This window comes from Lissotriton vulgaris, chromosome 8, assembly GCF_964263255.1.
Source record: "Lissotriton vulgaris chromosome 8, aLisVul1.2, whole genome shotgun sequence".
In the NCBI taxonomy this organism is placed as follows: domain Eukaryota; kingdom Metazoa; phylum Chordata; class Amphibia; order Caudata; family Salamandridae; genus Lissotriton; species Lissotriton vulgaris.
The window spans coordinates 570,847,581-570,865,154 of NC_141696.1; the positions used below are offsets into that span (position 1 = coordinate 570,847,581).

A 17,574-nucleotide genomic window follows, 5' to 3' on the forward strand; every position below is an offset into this window, starting at 1 on the left:
TTGTTAATTAATTTTTAATTGGTAATTAATTTCTATTAATTGGCAATTAATTTGTATTAATTGGTAATTATTTTGTATTAATTAAATATTTGATAATTATGATAATTGTATTAATGTATTTTCTGTAGTGGGATGTGGGTTTATAGGGGAATAGGGTGGGAAGTAATGTAATTGTAATGAATTACATATTAAAAATACTTTTTGTGTATTGATAATTAATTTACTGTTAATTTTTAATTGGTATTAATTTCAATTATTAATTAGTTTTTGTTATTGAAAATTAATTAGTTGTCAAATAATTATGAATAAGTTATTTATTTTTAATAACTAATATGTAGTTGTATTTCTAATTAATTATTACATAATATTAAATTGGTTATTAATTTCAATTAATGTTTTATTGGTATTGATATTTAATTTATTTTTAATAATATATTAAATCATTACTTTCCCTACTGTTAAACTCACTGGAGTGGGAATAGTAATTTTCACCCTCCCGTTATCCAACGCTTTCCCTACTGTTGCACTCTCTGGAGTGGGAATAGTATTTTTTACCCCTACGCTATCCAACGCTTTCCCTACTGTTGCACTCTCTGGAGTGGGAATAGTAATTTTTACCCCTACGCTATTCAAAGCTTTCCCTACTGTTGCACTATCTGGAGTGGGAATAGTCATTTTACACTCCCGCTATCCAACGCTTTCCCTACTGTTGCACTCTCTGGAGTGGGAATAGTATTTTTTACCCCTACGCTATCCAACGCTTTCCCTACTGTTGCACTCTCTGGAGTGGGAATAGTAATTTTTACCCCTAAGCTATCCAATGCTTTCCCTACTGTTGTAATCTCTGGAGTGGAAATAGTAATTTTTACCCTTCCAATACCCAACGCTTTCCCTACTGTTGCAGTCTCTGGAGTGGGAATAGTAATTCTTACCCCTACGCTATCCAACGCTTTCCCTACTGTTGCACGCTCTGGAGTTGGAATAGTAATTTTTACCCTCCCGCTATCCAACGCTTTCCCTACTGTTGCACTCTCTGGAGTGGGAATAGTAATTTTTACCCTTATGCTATCCAACGCTTTCCCTACTGTTGCACTCTCCGGAGTGGGAATAGTAATTTTTACCCCTACGCTATCCAACGCTTTCCCTACTGTTGCATTCTCTGGAGTGGGAATAGTATTTTTTACCCCTACGCTATCCAACGCTTTCCCTACTGTTGCACTCACTGGAGTGGGAATAGTATTTTTTACCCTCCCGCTATCCATCGCTTTCCCTACTGTTGCACTCTCTGGAGTGGGAATAGTAATTTTTACCCTTATGCTATCCAACGCTTTCCCTACTGTTGCACTCACTGGAGTGGGAATAGTATTTTTTACCCCTACGCTATCCAACGCTTTCCCTACTGTTGCACTCTCTGGAGTGGGAATAGTAATTTTTACCCCTACGCTATCCAACGCTTTCCCTACTGTTGCACTCTGGAGTGGGAATAGTATTTTTTACCCCTACGCTATCCAACGCTTTCCCTACTGTTGCAATCACTAGAGTGGGAATAGTATTTTTTACCCCTACGCTATCCAACGCTTTCCCTACTGTTGCACTCACTGGAGTGGTAATATTAAATGTTACCCTCCTGCTATACTACGGTAAAATATTGTACATTTTTTAATAATAACTTAAATTAATTATATCTTAATTTTAAGGTCATTTGAGTATTTTTAAGTATGTTTTTGTTAATTATATTTATTATTTCATTACTTTTAAATTACTTTTAAGATATTTTAAAAAATTCGATATTTTGTCTGACTATATTTTTTACAGACTATATTTTGGATTCGATATTTTTGTACTTACCTGTTTGTAGATAGGAATTCGATATTTTGGCATTCTATATTTTGGTGACTATATTTTGGTAAGTCTATATTTTGTCATTCTATATTATGTCAGTGATCCTCCAAAAAGTACACGCCCAAACCCTTCATTAAATGGTAAACCCCTTGAAAGAGTTTCATCTTTTATTTATTTAGGCATTACCATCACTGAATCCATGGACTGGGGAGCTCACATTACGAAGTTGACACTAAAATTAGCGCAATCGACAGGTGGCATCATGAAGGTTTTTAGTAAGTCTAGCAAGAGAGCAGTTAGCCCTGCATTAGAAATTTATAAGGCCCAGGCTCGAGGTGGTGCATTATATGGCGCAGAGCTATGGGGTCATCTTAAGCTTGAGACCCTAGCACAGGTGGAGAATCAATACCTTAGACAGTTGTTTAGGTTACCACGTGGCACCCCGCTAATTCCGCTTCGATTAGACTCGGGATTAATGGCGATTGCAGAAGTGTCGAGCCTGAAACCCTTAATGTATTGGCGTCGTCTGTGGACTACTCCCGAACTTTTACCCTATAGGGAGGAATTGTCTGATGTATTGATGTCACGGGGTCATGCCAAACTTTCTTGGTTTGTCCACATTTAAAATTTGTTAACACATATGGATTTGGGGGATTGCTGGGCTGAACCTGAGTTAGCCTGTTCTCTAATATCAAGGAAACAAATTAAGGTACATTATGAAGAGTTCAGAATGGCTCAACTCCATTCTTGTTCCAAAACAGGCACATTAACTATAGCTTTCTTAGAAATAAAAGATAGTTCTCGCTTTGAGATGGTGCTAGATCTTATTAAACCAATAGCGGCAAGAAAGCTTTATTTACAATTCAGGTTTGGGGTTCTCCCGCTCCGCTGTTTCACATCCAAGTAGAGAGATCAGCAAGCGGTACATTGTCTGGCATGTGATCACCCTGAAGAATCAGTGCTGCACGTTTTCTTTAGTTGCCCTGGCTATTACAAAACAAGGAAACGTTGGTTGGTGCAGATTAGCAGGAACCTTGGCAGTAGGCATTGTCTTGAAGCGTTCAAGATACTGAAGTATGACCTCAGTATCCTGAGTGTCTACTCAGTTGCAGGATTCCTGTTCTCTATGTGGTGCACCAGAAGGGTTTTTCTGAAATCATCTAAGGATGTATTGGATCTGTCATAGGGAATTAAAAATGTCAGTATTGTAACCTGGAATAATCTCCTTCCGTGGCTTAGTTTACTGTCTTATACTTAAGGGCCATCCTTTTTATGAATCTCTTTTTATCTAATTTATTTACTTATTTATTGCACTATGCATTTTTCGAAATTAAATATGTGTCCTCCGCCTAGTAACAACCCCCAAAATTATATTTGTATAATGCATGAAGGTATTTATATTTCATAATCATGTGTACAGTGATTTTTAAAGCGTCCTAAATTTGTTGTTTGTATGCCTTGATGTAATTTTTATAAATGATTGGTTGTAAGGGTTTGTACTTTTTAGGTCATATTGACCGAAATAAAGTTTCTTTAAACTGAACTGGTATAATGCTAGTATTTACCAGTGGATGGATTGTTATGTAATATTTGCCAGCTTAAATAGCTACAACATGACAGACATCAAAGTATGAGTGTGAGTCTATCAATTAAATAAATGTGGAAATATACAGTTTTACAACTTCATTTATACCCAAAACACAAAATAAATATTGATAAATACAAATAAAATGGCCAAAAAAATAATATGAATAAATATAGACCAAAATGTTTTTTAAAAAGAACATACAACTGGGAACCCTAATTATAATGATGAAATCCCTATTTCACAGGCAAATGGTAAAATACTTTCCAGAGTTCACTTTCCCTGAGATGTATGGGTTGTGTGTGTTCTAGTCTTGAACACCAATACTCGTCTACTCCCTCCCCCCACAAATGTTTAGTGGCCCAAAACCATGGGGGACGAGAGACCGAGCTTACTCGAGCCCACACTATGTACTAACTACCTCATGCTTCAGGATGAGACTCGTGAAGCCTGTCCTCGGTACTACAGCACTGCTGTTCTCGGATGACGATTTTTAATTCCCGTGGCTTTTGCGTCCAAGGATCAGGAAGAGGGTCACGTCCCCGTTTATTTACAGGTGATCTTTCTCACCCCAAGCTTCATCCTGCCACCTCACGCGCCGCCCTCCCTGTGGTGCTGGGTGTGAGCTAACGGAGATTCCCGATAAGTAAACGGGATATTTATAGTGGGCTATTACACGGGTCCCTTGGGACCAAAGCGTGGAATTACTGGCCCCTCCCCCCGGAGTTAAACATTGCTCTTTTATAACTGTTTTTAGTCGCAGAGAGTCCCTGGGCGACTCCCGCGACTGCTGTTGAAACAGTGGAACCGCGGGTTAAATAATAAATGAAGAGCTTTGTGCGAGAGAGAAAACAGCATAATTAACAGCTGCTTGCACAGGCTCATTGCACCAGCAGAAACACTTCACAACTCACTCTATTTTTGTACGAGGTGCCGCGATTTATAACACCACTTCATTTTGTTACAGTCTTTTCTGTCTTAACGGCATAGTATGTCTCCTTGCACGTATCTGCATTTGAAGGGTGGTTGATTAGCTGAGTCTAAGAATTTTAGGACACGGGAATGTTTTTCAGTCCTTTAGAAAAGTAGTCTGACCCCCGGACGTCTCAAATTTGAAATTTTTCAAAGCAATCTCATTTACGAAAATAGGAAAGTTTATTAACGTGTCTGAGGTTTTGATTGTTGCTGAAGGTGGCAGTGCAAGCAGGGGCCGGCAGATGGCGCGATTGTGCAGGGACAGCAACAGGTCCCCGGTGCCTTCCTTTCTTCCCTGGGGACATGCCCTATACTGCAGCATCATGTGGAAAAGCGGTGAGCACTGAGGGAGGCGCAGACAACAGCTCCTCGCCGGCAGCCAGGACTGCACTGCAGGAAGCCGTCAGCCACCAGATGCGAACAGGTGAGCGAGCAAACAAAATAAGGTGTTTATTTTTGCAGGTGTTCAGTTCTCCATACCGCCCAGCTGCCTCTGGTTGGGGAACGTATAGTGACTTTTTGTGAAGAAAATAAATGGCAAAATTGTATTTCCCTTCGGTGTAATGCATCCGTTGTGCACGTTTCACTGCTGGTTGTTGGGGATAGCCTTTCGTGTATCCACAAATAGTTAACTCGCTCAGTTTTTCAGAGTTCCTTAATAGTATGTAATGAATAACGGAAACCGCAAAGTACAATAGGGGAGTCGTTAAAGAGGCATGGAAAGTAGCATTTCTTTATTCAGAGCGCCACCTTACAAGTCCTGGTTCTGTAGCCATTATCACACTGCAACTATTGTTTTTAACTACACGGCCTAGTATGCAAATATGGGTCCAAACCCCTATTATTGGGCTAGAACTGATGGATAAGTAGCCAGGACTGGCTGAGGGTGTCCAGTACGACATGCGGTATCTTGGCAGCTAGAAAAGCTGTCATTCGGACATGGACAGGTGTCAACAGAGCGGCCGGTCTTGGGGTGTCTCCGGAGGCAGAATCGGTGTACTTTTGCTACTGCCTTTTAAGCGCCACTGTTTTAGAGCAACCTTTTTAATAATAGGTTGTTTAGTAAGTTATGGTAACCAAATGATTCTACCTTCCTGACACTTTATTTCAGTTCAGTTTTTTTCCTTCTTTGAGTTGGCAGGTATGTCTGCTGTAGAACAATCTAACCGTGTGAGGAGGGAGCGAGGACTCGTGTCGAGAAGTAGATGCGAGGCACTTTAAACCACAGCCCCAAGCCCCCCCCCCCCCCCCCCACCCCCCCAAAAAAAGCTTGCTGGTGCCGATGTCCTGGGGTGTTTCACACCCCTTAATGGGCATCGGCAGTTCAAAGCCAGGGAAAACCACTATTCACAGTGATTTTCCTCACCGTGTGATATCGGCTTCTCACCGGGAGACCGATTTCAGCTCCCATCACACTGACACCGTGTGAGTTGGCAGGTATGAGCAGAGCTCTCTTGCTTCCTAAGTGCATGAATCCGTGACTCGTCCAGAGTAGGGTAACCCTCGCCTTTAAGGGACATGCAGTTATGTGTGTACAATTTTAACATCAGGATTATAGGCATCGGAAATAAAAACCTGGAAGGCGAAGTAAATCGGGAAACTAGAGCGTTCTGCTACAGACTACTGTGATTTGGAACTTTCTGCAGCCCGTACTACAACTCCCAGAATACATTTTGTCAAAGGCCAGGAAGGCACACTATTGTAGAGTAATCTGGTGGGAACTTTGAATAAATTCACTGCTTCCGTGCTTAAAATGATGGCCCCCTATTGACACTGGCCTGAAAGGTTCTAGTTGTAACACGTAGGAAGCGGAAATGAAACTGCAGATGCGTTATTCAGCGGACTAATATCCGGAAGTGCCCTCACACAGGCTGTTGTCCTTGGGTCAGCTGCTTCTGCTCGTTAATGATGAAACCTTGCAGAGGGATTCACTGGGAATCCCCTTGGGACAGCAAAGCACAGAAAACGATTTGAACAGTTCTAGACTGACCAATGAACCCCTTCAGAAAGATCTTTGTTTTTTGCTTTTACAGCCCTTTACTCATATCCCCTCAGATAAGTGTGTCTGAAGAGAGCTGCGCCCGCTTTCCTGTTTATGCCCACGTTTTGTCGATATCAGCATATTTTCTGTTCACGATAATGACTTTAAAAAGAGGACAGGACAAGGAAAAGTTTGTTGTGTACTGTGGTAATGGACATGAGATGGAACGACCGTATAAAGCATACCTTTCAGCGTGAGATTTTCCCACTCTCTCTCTTCCATTGCACATTTGTGCGAAAGGCCTAGGGAATGATTCCAGATTATTTATATCTGTTTTAGTAAATGTAACCGCATATCGTGTGTATTTCTTGCCATTGAATGCTTGAATGCCGATATACTCAGATGTGAGTCCCTAGCTCATTGCACCATCAGGATTCAAGCAAGCCGGGCCGAAGACGGCTGAAATGCCAGAAACCGGTCCCCGGTAGCTTGTTTCCTTCCCAGTATAAGAATTGGCTTGGTAGTTTGGTCTGCCCTGTTCCCATGATGCACTGGGCCAGGGTCAGACTAATTTGCATATAGCCAAGTTCTGAGCTGGGATGGTGCAGTGAGCTAAAAAACGGTGATGGATAAAGCCCTGATCTTTGGACTGGGTAAGAGTGGTCTGCTTGATTCAGACACTCTGTTCATCACCACCCCCTTTTCTGAATCATGAATGCCGATACCAGCATAACCCCCGCACCCTGCCCCATTCCCACATGTATACCACCTTCGCCCATACTGTATTCCTTATCCGGACAAGAAAAAAGCCAACGTACACCTTTGTCACATAGTGGTCATTTGTTGGCCGCAGTTTATACAAAGAAACATGTATATACTTTGCATATTTTGCATGTTATGTCCTGACAAAACTTTCTTGTTATTGTCTCTTGGCCCTTCTGGGTCGTTCTCTTTGGTAGGTTGGTTTTTGCGCTCTCTTTGCACGGGGAGGGAGTAGCTTCTGTCCAGGAGTTAGGCCCCCTCGCTACCTTGTCCGACTCTTGTTGTGCCCTGCCTTCAGGCGGGGGCTGGGCTGCGAGCGCCGTCTCCGTTTGCTACCCCCCCCCCATCATTGGTAGGCCAGCTTCCTTCCCAGCCGTGAGGCATCCTAGAGTGAGTGGTCCTACACACCTGTCTATTAGGCCAACTCACCCAGCCGTGAGGCATCTGAAGGTGAGTGGACCTATTCTGGCACACCGCCCTCCGGTGTGCCTCCGTACCAACCGATGTCAGCGTAGTTCTTCGCCACGCTTTGCCCGTTCCTCAGTCCTGCAACAATGCTGTTCCTTAGGTGTGGGTGGGTGGGACAAGAATTTGTGCTCCGCCGCCGGTGCTGCTCCCCTGCTCCGATAAGATAGGAGCTTGCCTGGGGGAGCAGCGCTTATATGCCCCCCCATTCGCCTTCCAGGCCAGGTAGGCCCCATGCCCATTGGAGAGTTCGTAGCCTGCCTTGGCCTCCATTGGCCGGGGGTGCCGGTGCCTCTTCGGCGGCTGCCGCGGGGGAGGGGCCGGGCATTTCCTTAGTTCCTGGTCGCTTTGCGTGCCAAAAACCGCCCCCCCCCCCCCACTAGTTGTTTGTGTCCGGGGGCGCAGCGCTGGTTATGGCGCCGGCTCTCGAGCCCCCTTCGGGAGCAGCCTCTGCAATGCCAACCAGTGCAAGCATTTATTTGCATTCTGGTACTGCTAGTCCCGCATTTGTAGCAGGACAAGCGGGAATGAATGTAACAACAACTTGTTTTCCTACGTATTCACAACACATACTATTTCTGTTGTACATTACGACTGTTACTATTACACAAAGTAAACTGAGTGCCATTACAATCTTTAACTTAGAAAGAATAGTTTGGCTTGCCAGCAGTTACATTCTAAGTATTTTTGTGGCCCTGGGCCAAACATAGTTCGGGGCACCTTGCTCAGAACAACCCTGACATTTTAATGCATTTTTAGCTCAATCACGTCGTCAGAGACGTTGGTCGAGTCATTTGTAATGCTCTTCCTTGGCCAGCCTACACCATGGAGCAAACATTCTCTCCCTGACCGGCAAGCACCAGAGAAACAGAAAGACTAATCGCCTGAACAAGCTCACCATACATGGTACAGTGCACTGGTGTCTTACCTTTTGGTCCTCTGCATACAGAGGGTGTTTTTTTTATTTATTTCAGCTGCATAGTGCTTGTGAAATCTTTTGTATTTAATATATCTTAAAAGGGGCTTTTATCAGTTCCTGTAGTCGAATTACTGTGTCCATCTGCTGTTGTGTGGATTTTTTTTTTACATTCCCTGGCTGCACCCATTGAAGGGCTGCATGCCTGATCTTTTCATTGTGACACCACCAAGAAGTATTCATTTGATTTCATTCTATAGTTTATGTTGGCTTAAGTTCTTAAGCTCAATTTTATTACTTTGTATTGGCCAGTTCTATTAATGTGTGCCTGCACAAGCCCGTGTGAAGATCTCACACCATTTGCTCCCCATATTGGAGGAACTAGACAACACTCATTTGCTGGTTATTATTTTTTTATTTGATAATGAAAGTTGCTCTTCAGGTTTTATGTTGCTCGGGTACTGAACCGAGTACCGGTAGTCAACTCGGATATCAAGTTGAATAGCTTTGTTTTTAATCACATGGGTGAAACCTAAAGCATTTACCAATGCTTGTTTTTCTATGCACTCCAGTCTCTGATCCACACAAAGCTTAGGTGGCCCTAGGCCATAGGTACTCACAAACACTTGCCCAGGGGCCACAAAGTGCGGTCTGTGGTTTGACTGAGGACTGTGATAGTAGGGAGTGTGGGTGGGTCAGAGTTTGTGAAAGGAGGTCTAAAGAAATGTTAAATAAACGGGTTAGTATTTATTAACCTGCAAAGAAATGCTTGCCTATTTAACATTTTTTTCTGGATATTAGTGCTCAGCAACTAAACAGCAGCTCATGCTGCAGTTTACCGGGCGGGCCGCATGTAAATGCTCCCACCCACAAAGCGAAAAATTTGGGGGTATCAGTGGGTAACAAACTTACGTTCAGTGACCACATAAGTACAGTGGTGTCAGCCCGCTTTATGATACTTAGAATTATAAGGAAAATGAAGCCCTATCTTCCAGAAGGATGTCTCAGGACGGTGGTCATGGTACTTGTTATGGCACGCCTGGATTACTGCAACAGCCTCCAACCGAATGCATATGAACAGGCTTCAGATCGCACAAAATGAGGTGGCTAGGTTGCTGTCCGGGACACCTACATTTGTCTCTGTCAAAAAAGAACTAATCCAACTACAATGGCTCCCCGTGAAACAAAGGGTACGCTTCAATACCCTCTGTACGACCTTTAAAGCTCTCAATGGAATAGGCCCAGACCAACTGAGGCAAAGATTCAAATGGTATGTTCCTGGTAAGACACTTTGATCCACAGGAGCAAAACAAGTCCAAGTTCCCACACTTAAAAAAGTTAGTTGGGGAGGTAGGAGTTTTATCACCTGCGCATCTAGGGCCTGGAATGCTCTGCCGTTCCATTTGAGGAATGCAGCATATCTCTTTTCTTTTAGAAGGGGACTGAAAACACGGCTGTTCACCCAATAACATAATTTCTCCACTACCCAGCAGGCAGTGCACAGCCTCAGGACACCTTAGGGTAAACGCTGTGCTTTAAAAATTCAAATAACATAACATAAAAGGGCGGCAAGCAGCCCCTGGGCCGTACTTTGAGCACTACTGCCCCTAGGCTGTGATCGCAGTGGCGGCTCCACATGGATGGTGGGGTCATAAAGGGAGCACATAATGCTTCTCTGCACTGCACACTGAAAGGTGGCATACATGCTAGAAATGCAGAAAGGCTAGTAGTCTGACCAAGACTCCTAAATAAATTCTACATTGTTACACAGAAGCTAGTTTGTTAATGCCATTCAGGCACACAGTGCTGTTGGATGCTGTGAGCAACAGGTATTCAGATTCGGGAGGCAGCAGGCTCCGATTACTCCACCTGATGGCATCTCCAGAAAGATGATGCAGTCAGAAGGACCACACATACCAATTTTAACTGCACAGTAAGTGAACATGCTGAATAAAGCCACAGGCTGGGCAGTTGGGTCTATGTATATTAGTATTAAATCTATTTTTATTGGCAGAACACATGGCATAACGAATAGCCTTTTATTCACAATGTATCAATGAGAAATGATACCCATAGTTAAGCAGATAATATTGTGATGAGAGTATATGGCGTAAGTTCAGAAAAACAGCTCAAAGATTCTACAAACAATACACCAGCTATCTCCACTTTCCATTACAGTGCAACACTCCAGAATGCAAAAGTACCACAAGGCTCCTTTGTCTTATCCATCGCCCATGCCCTCAACCAATGACATCAGGGAGATTATTGACACACATATCTTAGTGGCACCTTCTCCTCCATCTCAAAGAGGGATGGGCAATATCAGCAGTTTCTGAATTTCAAAGCTTTATTCGACATCTGTCATAAAAGCATTTCCACCCTAACACTATACAAATAAATACTACATCTAAAGTGATCACATTAAAATACATATTAAACAGTTGACAGTCGAATACACTACACAGATAAAAATATTTGCTTAATTCATAAAATTTGTTAAAAAAACAATATAGACATAATAACCGTATTTCCTTATGTTACATTAGCCAATAAAGTGCGAGTACGAATCACCCATGCCCAGCCAAGAAATTTTTCTACAGCAATCGCAAAGAGTGGAGAACAATCTGATTCTAATATTCTGAGTGCAGTCGATTGACTGCGAGTGCCAATGTTTAGACAAACTGGTCGTAGCCATTTGCGCCGTGGACTAGCATATAAAGGGCAACAAAACAGCAGATAGGAGATATGCTCTGTTTGTTCTTTACAGTAATAACAGTGCACATCCCGCGGTGGGAACCAATGTTTCTTAAAAGCATTTACTGGGAGTGTTCCAACTCGAAATTGAAAATATAACTTCCTGTCATGCGGGCTTTCAATTATGTCCCAATAAGCTTCGCAGGATGGAACCATTTTAATGTCCAGAAAGCGGGCTGACAAATTGGCTATTGGCCCAGTACAATAGATTGTGGAATACACCATCTCCCAGTATATTTCTTTCAATTTTGCTTTTGTCGGAAAGCAAGCCACATCCCTGTTACCCCAAAGATGATCCAGTTTTAGCTTTACCAGTAGACCCCGGAGATCTTTCAGCCATACAATGCAGTGGAAGCGATCAAACTTAACAACATCTGACAATGCTGCAGCATAATGGGCTAACTCAGGGGTCACCATCAGGCGCCTCCAATACAACAATGGCCGCAATCGAGCTATATCCTCGATACTTTTCCTACCAAGGTCCAGTTTCAATGGGATTATAGGTGTGCTTTGCGGGGCCATTACCAGCCCTTGCAAAAATCTATTTTCCGCTAGACCCAGGTCTGCTAAATTTGAAAAACCCCAAAGCTCAGAACCGTACAAGCAGGCGCTCAAGACTTTCATATTGTAAATTTCAAGGGCACAGTTTATTGGTTTTGCCAGCGAGGCTCTATGTTTAAGTGCAACTGCGCCTGCAAGCTGGCTAAACTTTAATACTGCTGTGTTGATATGTGATTTCCATTTCATATTGCCCTGTAAAATTATTCCTAGATAGGAAAAAGCCTCTACTTTCTCAAGGGGAGTACCCTTGTACGTAATTACACCTTTAAATGTGGACTGTCGGTTCAGACACATACATTTTGTCTTGGTTGTGTTCAGCTCAAGGCCCCGGCTATCACAGAATTCGCCAAATGCATTAACAGCCTTTTGGAGACCGCTCGGTGTGCGTGAAAGTATAAGCGTTTCGTCCGCAAACAAGAGGACGGGGACATGTGAGCCTGCTGTAATTGGGGCATCACTTGGAGATTTTTTCAAATAGTCCACAATGCCATTAATATAGATGGAAAATAGTGTTGGGGCCAGGACACACCCTTGCCGCACCCCCCGCTCCACAGAAAAGGGCTCAGTCACTTCTCCCTGCGCCCCCACCTAATTTTGGCATAATTATTTTCATGCAGGCGCACAAGAAGAGTGAGAAGTTCTGGACTTATACCTGCACATACCAATTTTAACTGCACAGTAAGTGAACATGCTGAATAAAGCCACAGGCTGGGCAGTTGGGTCTATGTATATTAGTATTAAATCTATTTTTATTGGCAGAACACATGGCATAACGAATAGCCTTTTATTCACATTGTATCAATGAGAAATGATACCCATAGTTAAGCAGATAATATTGTGATGAGAGTATATGGCGTAAGTTCAGAAAAACAGCTCAAAGATTCTACAAACAATACACCAGCTATCTCCACTTTCCATTACAGTGCAACACTCCAGAATGCAAAAGTACCACAAGGCTCCTTTGTCTTATCCATCGCCCATGCCCTCAACCAATGACATCAGGGAGATTATTGACACACATATCTTAGTGGCACCTTCTCCTCCATCTCAAAGAGGGATGGGCAATATCAGCAGTTTCTGAATTTCAAAGCTTTATTCGACATCTGTCATAAAAGCATTTCCACCCTAACACTATACAAATAAATACTACATCTAAAGTGATCACATTAAAATACATATTAAACAGTTGACAGTCGAATACACTACACAGATAAAAATATTTGCTTAATTCATAAAATTTGTTAAAAAAACAATATAGACATAATAACCGTATTTCCTTATGTTACATTAGCCAATAAAGTGCGAGTACGAATCACCCATGCCCAGCCAAGAAATTTTGCTACAGCAATCGCAAAGAGTGGAGAACAATCTGATTCTAATATTCTGAGTGCAGTCGATTGACTGCGAGTGCCAATGTTTAGACAAACTGGTCGTAGCCATTTGCGCAGTGGACTAGCATATAAAGGGCAACAAAACAGCAGATGGGAGATATGCTCTGTTTGTTCTTTACAGTAATAACAGTGCACATCCCGCGGTGGGAACCAATGTTTCTTAAAAGCATTTACTGGGAGTGTTCCAACTCGAAATTGAAAATATAACTTCCTGTCATGCGGGCTTTCAATTATGTCCCAATAAGCTTCGCAGGATGGAACCATTTTAATGTCCAGAAAGCGGGCTGACAAATTGGCTATTGGCCCAGTACAATAGATTGTGGAATACACCATCTCCCAGTATATTTCTTTCAATTTTGCTTTTGTCGGAAAGCAAGCCACATCCCTGTTACCCCAAAGATGATCCAGTTTTAGCTTTACCAGTAGACCCCGGAGATCTTTCAGCCATACAATGCAGTGGAAGCGATCAAACTTAACAACATCTGACAATGCTGCAGCATAATGGGCTAACTCAGGGGTCACCATCAGGCGCCTCCAATACAACAATGGCCGCAATCGAGCTATATCCTCGATACTTTTCCTACCAAGGTCCAGTTTCAATGGGATTATAGGTGTGCTTTGCGGGGCCATTACCAGCCCTTGCAAAAATCTATTTTCCGCTAGACCCAGGTCTGCTAAATTTGAAAAACCCCAAAGCTCAGAACCGTACAAGCAGGCGCTCAAGACTTTCATATTGTAAATTTCAAGGGCACAGTTTATTGGTTTTGTCAGCGAGGCTCTATGTTTAAGTGCAACTGCGCCTGCAAGCTGGCTAAACTTTAATACTGCTGTGTTGATATGTGATTTCCATTTCATATTGCCCTGTAAAATTATTCCTAGATAGGAAAAAGCCTCTACTTTCTCAAGGGGAGTACCCTTGTACGTAATTACACCTTTAAATGTGGACTGTCGGTTCAGACACATACATTTTGTCTTGGTTGTGTTCAGCTCAAGGCCCCGGCTATCACAGAATTCGCCAAATGCATTGACAGCCTTTTGGAGACCGCTCGGTGTGCGTGAAAGTATAAGCGTTTCGTCCGCAAACAAGAGGACGGGGACATGTGAGCCTGCTGTAATTGGGGCATCACTTGGAGATTTTTTCAAATAGTCCACAATGCCATTAATATAGATGGAAAATAGTGTTGGGGCCAGGACACACCCTTGCCGCACCCCCCGCTCCACAGAAAAGGGCTCAGTCACTTCTCCCTGCGCCCCCACCTAATTTTGGCATAATTATTTTCATGCAGGCGCACAAGAAGAGTGAGAAGTTCTGGACTTATACCTGCACATACCAATTTTAACTGCACAGTAAGTGAACATGCTGAATAAAGCCACAGGCTGGGCAGTTGGGTCTATGTATATTAGTATTAAATCTATTTTTATTGGCAGAACACATGACATAACGAATAGCCTTTTATTCACATTGTATCAATGAGAAATGATACCCATAGTTAAGCAGATAATATTGTGATGAGAGTATACGGCGTAAGTTCAGAAAAACAGCTCAAAGATTCTACAAACAATACACCAGTTATCTCCACTTTCCATTACAGTGCAACACTCCAGAATGCAAAAGTACCACAAGGCTCCTTTGTCTTATCCATCGCCCATGCCCTCAACAATGACATCAGGGAGATTATTGACAAACATATCTTAGTGGCACCTTCTCCTCCATCTCAAAGAGGGATGGGCAATATCAGCAGTTTCATACCAACACCAGGGCATCGCATTGGTACCCTGGCAGGGACGGATGCTGTCACAAGGCAAATCCCCCAAAATGTTTAACTCCAGGCATCCTGGAATAGGGCAGAACAGTCCAGGACCCCAGCAGGTAAGCTTCCCTCCCTCCTACCCACCCAATGCCCACACAAATCAACACTCCTCCAAGGGGTCAGTTCAGTAAATCAGTCCAAATTTTTGGGTAGACACCTTTTTCTGCTGCTAGAAATTCCGACAAAGGCCGAAGAGGTCACTGGCAAACTCATCCCTGCCACAGTTGAAGGGCTTTAGTTTCAGACCCTAAGATTGTGCAACCGCCTTCGGATTATGAATACACCCCATCACTATGGGACAGCTCACTATCCCGAAGACACCACTCTGAGTGTTTCACGATATTCCTATGCCTCAGTTTTCTCCAATGGGTACATGTCCACTGGCTGACTATACCAGCACCTTAAAACTGGAGGCGATAGCATAACCTTAATGTGTACTAGTAGACTGAATCAATCCATGCATCTAGAGTAATCTGACACTGTTAAGAATTCCATAAAATCTCAGTGTCCTCCCAACTTGGAGGCTAATGTGCATTCACCCCTTTGGCATCTTAATAGGTTACACAGGACTCCATTCCCAACGGATTGATCCTGCCACTGACTGATTGCTCTGCTTTATTGAACCCAGAGTCAATTCTCTACTTGTGGGCTCAGCTATTGGTACCATCAGGCAGACACATTGTATGAAAAATGGTCTCTGTATCGCAGAACTCATCTTTTTCCTTAGTGATACTGCACCTTGTGGCATGAATCACTTGGCCAAACTGACTCGGGTATGATCTCCAACCAGTCTGGGTTTTCATTCCAGGACCTGGCTCACCATTTCTTGTAGTGCAGGGGTCTTCAAACTGTGGAGGGGGGGGGAGCGGGGGACTTTATTTGATTATTGGGGGGTGGGGGACACACATGCTTTGGTTTACAGAAGCATCATGCTGATAGAAGTGTTTTGTTGTAAGCTGAAACAAATGATCAGCAGTAAGCCACTCTGTAATGGGCCATTACTAACATCTTTTGTCATTTGTACTTGGGTGGGCATATGTGTCAAAAGGAAAGGGACTCCAAATATTCTTCAAACTTCCCTGCACCCATTTCTATTACACAGTGGATACTTTTACACATTAGTAAGGCCTAGCTAACCAGAATAGTATGTTTTAAACATGCTATGAAATGCATGATTGTCAAAGGTTTAACATAACTGTGATGGCTATGTATTTAGACATTGAAAATGTAATAGAATAATTGTGAAAAATTCTGTTGGTGGGGTATTTTTATACTGGTGGGGGTGTATGTGACATAAAACGTTTGAAGATCACTGCTGTAGTGCCTCAGTAGAGCCCTGCCCACCCCCCTTCCCATATAAGCAGATGGTCATCATTTTTCATGCCTCGTCTGCTAATGGCTCCCAGTACTAAACTGGGTGCTCCAATTACTAGATAATAGACAGCAAGTTTCTTACTGTACATCCCTTAACTACTATAAACGACGATCCCTACTGATTCCCATGTGTGCTTTTATGACTGTTTTATACAGCAGCCGAATAAAGCTTTCTTTGATTTTGACTTACCCATAAGGTCATTCAAAGGACCTTTGAACCCCAAAGCAAAGCAGCTGATTCTACAAGAGAAACTTGATTTTACCCATTATCCCCCCCAAAACTCTGTTGGGCAATGCCTACCTTCAGGTTGCTGCTGCATACTCACTCCCTTCCCCTTAGCTAGGTCCACGTTGTTCTAGTCGACAATTGTGGGCTAGTATGCTTAAAGGATTATGAAACCTCTGCCTCCTTGTTTGCTTAATATTACTGTAATGCCATTTGGGGGAGTTAATGCATGAGAGCATGGTGGTCTCATGAAGAGTTGTGCAAAAATGCCTTACTACAGCAGAACTTATTCAAGTGCCCAATGGAAGTAATTTCACGCCTGTACAAGGAGAGTAATCCAGAGTCCGGTTACCCATTACTATCCTAAGGATGGAGCAGGGCTGCCAATCGATGCCATTCTGCCCAGCAGGCACCAACCTTAGCTGGGGTGAGACATACCACTTGTTGTGTCACCTAACTAGACCAATTATCTGAACTGAGTGACCTGCCCTGTGTTGTAGGCTACCCCCTGTAAAGACATGGGATGCATGAAACACCAATTTATTATAAGTCAATTAATTTGATGCCAGTCCATTTAAAATCGAACATATGTAGTCCCATTGGTGGCCTCGTGTTAGGGCTGACCTAATTAGGTGACCATAAGAAATGCCTTTTTTGTTGTTGTTGCATGAACAGCTATACTGCCGCTTGTACCTCACTATTAAATCAAGCCAGTTCAGCAAAGGCCAAGGATCTGCTAAACCAAGAGAGTAACTCTGGAAATAATCAATAGAATATTGTAAGTAAGTAGGACGTGAATTAGAGGCAAGGAGGTGAACCGGTTGCCCCAGAGGTGCCTTGCATGTGGCTCTGAACACGTGGCTCTCAACAGTTAACTCGAAAGTATCTACCTCCTGTGTTGGAAATGAATGCACTCAGTGACTGTTCCGCC

At 43.0% G+C, this 17,574-nt stretch overlaps 1 protein-coding gene across 8 annotated transcripts in view; it reads left to right on the forward strand.

Moving 5' to 3' along the window:
• Positions 1-4,719: 4,719 nt before the first annotated feature.
• MCF2L (MCF.2 cell line derived transforming sequence like) overlaps positions 4,720-17,574 on the forward strand; it is a 1,277,242-nt gene continuing 1,264,387 nt past the window's right edge. For 7 of the 8 annotated variants that reach the window (XM_086934395.1, XM_086934398.1, XM_086934400.1 and 4 more), the window contains exon 1: positions 4,734-4,826. The gene's annotated coding sequence lies outside the window, so the exon portion shown is untranslated. Of the gene's footprint in view, positions 4,827-17,574 lie in introns of all 8 variants that reach the window. The other variant, XM_086934397.1, reaches the window with a different exon arrangement.